We start from the raw sequence: 8,106 nt of genomic DNA on the forward strand, positions 1-8,106 counted from the left end.
TAAATTGGCCAAAAAAGTTCTGATTTTTATAGCATTAAAATTTTATTCTCCAGAAAAAAGAAAACAAACAAAAAGGGCAAAAAAAAATTGTGGGAAATTTCAAATGTATAGAAAAGTGGAAAGTCTCATGTTATGAACTAACATTTCCCATCATCCAACTTAAGCAGTTACCAACATACTGTCACTCTTGTTTCACTAAACCTCCCAATCCTCTACCTACTATTGGTGATTTTTTTAGAGCTTTATTGAGATACCATTTACGCAACATAAAATTCACCCATTCTAAGGACTAAATTCACTGCGGTTGAGCGACCCTACTTAGGCGGGAGGAGGGTGGAGTGACCGGCGCCGCCCTGGCCACACAGACCCGGGGAAGGAAGCCTCCATGGACAGCGAAGGGCCCGCAACAGCCCCCTGAGCGCGGAGCCTGCGCACGCGCGCTCCTGTCGCCCGCGGCTCGGCTGGAGCCCCTGCAGGACCAGACTGAGTCAGTGGTCCCGGGCGGCGGCTGGAGTATCCGGGCGGGCGACCGGCGGCGGCCAATGCGCTCGGGAGCGCAGCCGCCTGCAGACCCTGCAGCAGGCCATCCTGAAACTGCAGCGCTTGCTGCTGTTGGTACCCCAAGCTTTCCGAACTGGATGTGCAGCTGCTGGCCACCACCTACATCGCGCGCCTCACCCGCAGCCTGCAGGACGACGCCGAGGCGCCCGCAGAGCTGGGGCTGGGTGCCCTGCGCTGTGACGGCTACCTGCACCCCGTCGAGAAATGGCCCGTGCGATCAAGATTTTACATTTGTGCTTCAGGTCAGTTTCTGACGCATTCTGTCTCTGGAGAAAAAGCAATCATGGCAACACTTCTACAAACTCACAGCCTTAGACTTTCCCCTGGCGGGAGGGTTGGTCGAAATAATGGTTATTGCTTTTAAGTAGTAGGAAGTAATTCTATTATTAAATCAGACATAGCGGACATCAATTCTGAGTGTTACATACGGACACATAGTTGGATATTCACATTTATCTGTCCAATCTAAATACATACAGAATCAAATAAGCAGTCTTGTATAAAACATGTAGTTTATCTACACAGTGTGAGAAATAGTCACTGCTATATAGTGAAAGAAACCATTGGAAAAAAGAAAATGACCTGTAAAAGCAAATTGTATATATGTACAAAGGTTGCATACATTTTTGGTAGTGTATCTTTTACAAATAGAAAAGCTGTCATCTACCCATTGATAGTGTCCGTTGTTTTTTTTTTCCTATAAAGCCATGTCTGTAATATACCAATATTCTGTTTTTGTGGAAAATGGCTCCTGCTTACAGTGAATCTATGAGGACATTTCAGTTGTTTGATGTGAGATTGTTCATTCAGTTTTAGCTGCATATGTATGAAAAACTGGTGAGGTAGTATGAAGATGCAGTAACTTTTACAATTTGTTATTTTTCCCTCTTAGAAAATCTATTTGGGGTATAATAAATGGTTTGCTCTGTAGAACAAGGGTTAAATAAACCTTCCTAGATGTAGGCTTCCCAGTTGCAAAGGTGACTGGGGATCCCTTGCACCCAGTGCTAGCAGGTCAGCGGTCCCAGCAGGCAGGGTCCCTTAGCCTCCTCCCAGACCCCTCTATACCCATGCCACCCTCCTTCAGGACCTCAGCCAGGTGAGCAGCTTCAGCTATAGCCACCTCAGAGAGAGAGACATGTGCAGGCCTTTTGGGGACCTTGTGTGAGCCCCCAGGGACACCTCCCCCATTGCCAGATCCTGTTAACAATCTCTCTACTTAACCATTATGAAATGGGAGAAATCCTGTCTGATTTGAGTCCTGGCACTGATCTGCACCTTGAGGGGGTCTGAGAACATAAGTCACCATCCTGAGCTAAATTCAGGCCTGAGAAGAACCCCCCAAACCTTCAGCCCTGCTATGAGCCCCATAGCCAGAGAAGACCCTTCTCCATGGGTTTCTCTCTCCTGCAGGTCATCATGCCCCTGGGGAGCAGCTCCTCTGCCCAGTGCAACCAGCAGTGGTTTCAGTGCTCACCAGGAGCTTAGGGGACAGAAGAAGCCCTGAAGTAGAGATGTCTGTCAGGGAACACACTGAACCCCCAAACTACAGGGTGCAGTACAGATACCTAAGTAAATTTGATGCCCCATTTTATTTTCTGCTCACCTCAGTTTTCTTCCAGCTTTTGGCACTGAAATGAAGTAAAAGACCATTTGAATGCAAAGTATCATGCAGTTGTTTCAGGGGAATGTAACCATATTTTAACTCATAGTTGAGAATTCTTAAATTTTATTATTTTAATGTAAATATGCTCCTCATAATGTGGCCAAAGCATGTCTTTTTAAAAGAAAAGGCATATAATAGGTTTCCTGTATGTTAATGTGTAGTAAAAATGTTTGCATATTTAATTATTTGTGAAGTTATTTACCCCTTGTAATATACAACATTGAAAGGAATAAAAAATCAAAAATGATTTTGATTCACCCATTCAGTATTATAAGTTACTGGGATAAGAAGTGCTAAAAACTATCTCTTGTCTTAAAGAATGGAGTAAATTTAAGGCAATATTAATGACATGATTAATTCCTTCCCTACTGGCTCTTAATCAAAATATCTTTAAAGTTACCTAAAATTTTAGAATTTAATTTGATAACAAAAATGTCAGAAAAGTGGCTTTATCTTGCTAATAATGCTAAAGTATTAGTTTGCCTACAGTGTTTGCAGCATTTATTTGGGAGAAAAATGGACTTTTTTGAAGCACTGAACTTTTCTAAATCATCCTGTTAAGTAGTCAGGCTTTGCCTTTGACAATACTACTTTTTATTCCTTCATGTTTCATAACAAAATCTTTTAATGTCAAAAAACTGAATTTCCCTCATAGATTTTCATAAAATGTTATTAAATTCCTAATTATGCCAACAGCTTTTGGTAGGTTGGAAAATCTCATAGGAAAAATTGCCTATTTTCACCCAAAGGTTTGAGAAGCATGCTGTTTGATTCATGGTGCATACTCAAGATAAGAGTATTGCTAAAATAAAATAAAGCACTAATTTGAAACTTTTAAAAAACTTAAATGAGGTTTAATAAATTAAAAAGTTGTGTATCACCTCAATCCAATTCTTGGACATTTCTACCAGGCCAACAAGTATCCCCAGTATCAGTCTGAAGTCAGTTCTTGCTCCCACTCCCAGGCCCAGGCAATCGTTGACCTTGTATTCTGTGTCTTGAGTCACCTTTTAAAGATGTTACATATAAATGGAATCATAGAATGTGTAGTCTTTTATGGATGGTTTCTTTTACTTAGTACATTTTTGAGGTTCACCATGTCACATTAGGTAACAGTATTCTGTTCCTAACTGTGGTGGGGTAGTATTCTATTTTATGAATCTACTGCATTTTGTTACCCATACACCAATTGATGGGCATTTGCCATTTTTTCCAGTTTGCGGCTGGTATGAATATGACTGCTATGAACATCCCAAAACAACTAATTTCATGGATATATAGTTTTCTATCTCTTGGATAGCATAGAGTTGGCAGAGAATGTGATAAGTTTATATTTAAGTTTTTAAGAAACAAAGAGTTTTCCAAAGAATGCACCATTTTGCATTCTGACCAGACATATATCCAGGTTCCAGTTTCTCACACCTTCATCAGCACTTGGTATATCTGTCTTGATTATAGCCATTCTATTGTGTGTGGTGATGACTCTTCACAGATTATAATTTGTATTACCATAATGATGAATGATATTGAACATCTTTTTGTTCCTTTAATAGCCAGCCTGTATCTTCTTCAGTGAAATATTCAATTATTTTGCCTATTTTTAAAGTGTTGTTTGACACTTTAAAAGGGAGACCAAGAAGAGAGGCCAAATTTATAATTCATGTACCTCTAACTTTGTTTTGGGTGCTTATCTATGTATGTATTTGTTTATTTGATAAATATTAACTAGTACAATATAAATATTAATATAATAATTCCTAACTTTAAAAATAAAACCTACTTTTAAAACTTAGTCTAAATCTACCAAACTAAAAACTAAGGTTCCACTAAATCAGCTCATTCAGAAAGGGGTAGAAGGGGACAAGCACTGAGGTGTCTCCAAATACCTTATAGTCTCCAGCCCCTCTGAGGCTGAGACTGAAAGCCTCCAGCTCTAGGTCTTTGCAGCTGTCAATGGTAGGATCTAGAACACAAACACAGGACCTGGACTCATTGGGAGGCACAGAGATGAATGGAGGAAGGGTTTTGATGGGGTGGGTTGTAGGACCCAGAAGGCACCTCAGGCCCTGGAGAGAATATCTTGGGTCCCTGATATCCTCAGGAGCCAGGTCCAGAGAGCACTCAGTTCCTATAGCCACTGTCTGTGTCAGGTGCTGTCTGTGGCAAGGAATGTGAATAAATATCCAACTGAAAGGATTTAACCTGTTTTCTATACTGGGAAATCTTTAGGTTACTGACCCCTGAAGTGTGACTCTGATGCAGAGGAGTGGGTGGGCTCTAGGACTCAGGGAAGAAAAGGCAGAGTCCCACACACCTGGGCCCGGTGAGGAGCAGCAGGTCTGTAGGAACAGGCATGGGAGTGATAGCCCTGCCACCTCTACCCTTACCCTCAGCAGAGTCCAGTCATGACATCTTCACATTAAAGATAACAGATTCCTGGGGTTCTTACTTTTATCTCCCTAATTAACATTTTCATTCTGAAACAAAGACCAAAGCTTACCTGTGCTTTTCAGTTAAAAAAAAGTTATGCTGTGTTACCAAAAACATAAATTTTCTTACATTAATATATTCCAACATGTAAATAAAACCAAATATACTCCTATAAAAATATAGTTATTTTTGTTAGTTAAGATATTAAAAAATAAGGGAACATGAGTAACTTGTAATCCTTCCCATTTCAGTCATCCCAAGTGAGCTCTGCATTGAACTTACCTTTAGGTTTTTTGTGTTTGAATTCTCCAGCAAACACCTGGATAGGGCTCTACAAGGGCTCAGAACTCCCAGGGCTTGAACAACTGTGAACCAGGCCTCTTAAGGTCCCACTGAGGTAGGAAAGTGCACAATAGCTACCCTGCATGTGTGGGAGAGAACCCAGAGTGCCACTGTCCTTATTATGGATTGAGACATGTCCCCTAAAGTCATGCTCTCATCCTGACCTCTGCTACTATGTATGTGAACTCATCTATGAATAGGATCATCAAAGTTAATATTAGTGAATGTGAGGCCAACCTGAACCAGGGTGGGTCTTAATGCAATATGACTGGAGTCCTTACAAAGATGGGAAGATTAAAGAAATTCATGAGCAGGAGCAGAAGGACACAGAAGACAGATGACAAGATAATGGAGGCAGAGGTTGAATTATGGGTTGCTAGCAAGTTACCACCACCTTCAGAGAAAACACAGTCAAGCTGTAACCATGGTTTTGGACTTTCTAACTTCCTGAACTCTGAGGCAATTATTTCTTTTGTTTAAACCAGCTAGTCACTGGAATTGGTTAAAGCAGGTCTGGCAAACTAAGACGTTCTAACTCACCCCTTTCTCCAGGAATCCTGAATTTGGGCTCTTGAGTTCACACTGTTCCCCACACTTAGTAATATAGAGGGGAGGTTTAGTGGATTGGGAGGGCAGACATTGGTACTGAAGAGTGCTACAGCCCTCTCCTCCAGATTAAGGAGCCATTTGTAGGTGTTGCCAAGCAATCTTAGGGACTTTATGTAATGCTTTTCTATCCCTGGGAAGAGGTTTTCAGGACATCCTTCACTTGCCTGTGCTTGTTTTTACCATCCAGTTCTTGTCCCCACTTCCATGTTCACACTCAGTGGTGGCCACACCAGTGAGCTCCTCAGTAACATTGAATTTCCTGAAGTGCCAGAAAGACAGGAAGCAATGGAGGGCATGTGAACTTGTTTCCCTTCCCCTCTTCATCCTACCTCTCCACACTCACATTTCCTCTTCCTTGTTTCCCTCACTTTTCTCATCCTGGTTTCTTTTAATTAAAAGATTGTTCATCAAAGGATTCTCCTTCTCCTGAAACAGAGTAGACAGCTGTAGGAAAGAGAACAAACTTGCATGTCCAGAGCCACCATGGGCAGGGACATACCTATAGGGGAGAGCCCATCCCAGAACCAAGTGCAAAGGTGCACCCTCCACAGGGTGTGGCCTGAGGATTCAGACTTCAAACCCAGCTCCCTACCAGGGCCAATCAGCGTTCCATGAGTTGATTCAGGTGCACAGATTTAAAAATCAGGTAATGTTAAAAAATTTCAGTGAGGGAGGTGGAGAAAATTTTTCAAACACTGTCATTCCGATGACATCAACTTCCTAGAGGAGACCATATCCTTTAAAAGATTTACATACCAGTCATGTCTTTTGTCCAGACTCCTATGATACTTATTTTTCTCTCGTTTCTTTTAGATAAATGTATATACACTGCTTCATTTCCAACATTTGCACTATCAGAGAGATTTCTCAACTGAACGCGATGTGCAGAATCTGCTATCCTCAGCACCAACAGGTAGATAGAATGTTCCTAAATTTGCCTTCACTCAGTGATCCCTCTTGGTAATTTAGAATTTGCGGATTTTAGGACAGGTGGCATAAAAGTATTAATCCTTCATTTGATTATTTATTAATGTTGATGTGTTTTCTAAATTCTATGCCATTTTAACTGATGTTTAAGTTAAGCTAAATGGAAAGCCAAAACACACACACCAAGAAAAAACAACCTAACAGAGATTCCCGATTGGGAGAAGCAAAAGTTGTAGAAATCATGTTACCTCAAGTAACTACTTTCCTTCAGCATACTGGTCCTGGCTTTCATTAATGTGGTATCTTCAGGACATATGATGGAAAACATTTCTCATATTCCAAACTTTAGTGTTAATTCGGGTCATAGAGTTACATACCAGTCATGTCTTTTGGTGCAGACTCCTATGTTACTTATCTTCCTCTCGTTTCTTTCAGATACATGTATATACTCTGCTTCGTTTCCAACTTTCGTACTATCAGAGAGACTTCTCAGCTGAACGCGGTGCACAGAATCTGCTATCATCAACACCAACAGGTAAACATACTTCCCATCACTCCAAATAAGATTTCCTTACCCTTTAGCTGTCAAATAAACATTGACAAAAACCAGGACAAAGAAACCACCTGAAGTAAACTTCAATTCCACTGAAACTGGGAAGAAAACAAAGGCAGACCAGGTTCACAAAGCAGCCTAGATTTCAGGTGCTTCCTTGAAATGCGCATTCACCCAAGACCCGCCCCTCCCCCCACATAACTCAAAATGAGCACTGGGTAGCTAAGAGACAGGCCTGAAACACAGTGTCTCTTTCCTGGGGTGAAAAGTTAAAGGGCACCCAATGTGGGTAGGAATGTTGGGGAGGAATTGTGGCCCTGTCATCCGAAGTAGCTGTGTAGACAGGCTTTTTCAGCCCACAGTATTAGTTATCCCCATGAGGTTTGGTGAGGATTTGGCTTCTCCCAAAGTTCCAGGCGGCTTCCTGGTTTGTTGGGCTGCTTGGGGCTTAAGAGAAAGAGCTCCTGGCCCTGTTTTGCCCCAAGTTTCTTCTGATTGTCGCAGAAGCATTCTGTAGATTTGAGGATGGGTGCTTAGCTTCCCCAGTCACAGTGTTACGGGGACCGTGATGAGGCCTCGGGCATATGCACATATCGAGAAACCGCATGATTCAAGGAAGCTGTGGGCACCCTGGGATGAGTCAGAGCGGTCAACAAGTTCTACTTCGTAGGAGGTTCGTTTCCCCTGTCGTCTGATCACCTTCATTTTGTTGTATTTTGTGCCCACTCCCCCAGGATCTGTGTAATGGCAGAAATACTGAGACGCTTTCAAGGCAGTCAATTGATGCAGGACGGAAATGGTGATGATTGTTCAGTGTTAACTTTTCAGCGTCTTGAAGGCTTAATTTGGGAGAGGCGAGGGGCATTCAGAAGGCAGGGGTGATGGAGACTTCTGAATATCCTTCAACCTCGGTCCAACACTTCCCATAGCCCTAACGGACTTCTGCCTCGGGGGCCAGTCTCCTCTGTCCTGACACTCCAAGGGATCCCCTGGAAAGTCTGAAAACCCACCTTTCATC

At 42.1% G+C, this 8,106-nt stretch overlaps 1 pseudogene; it reads left to right on the forward strand.

Annotated features, from left to right (window-relative positions):
* The first annotated feature begins 490 nt into the window (after positions 1-490).
* LOC119518059 lies at positions 491-876 on the forward strand (annotated as a pseudogene).
* The last annotated feature ends 7,230 nt before the right edge of the window (positions 877-8,106 follow it).

The sequence above is a fragment of the Choloepus didactylus genome, chromosome 21 (genome assembly GCF_015220235.1).
Source record: "Choloepus didactylus isolate mChoDid1 chromosome 21, mChoDid1.pri, whole genome shotgun sequence".
Classification (NCBI taxonomy): domain Eukaryota; kingdom Metazoa; phylum Chordata; class Mammalia; order Pilosa; family Megalonychidae; genus Choloepus; species Choloepus didactylus.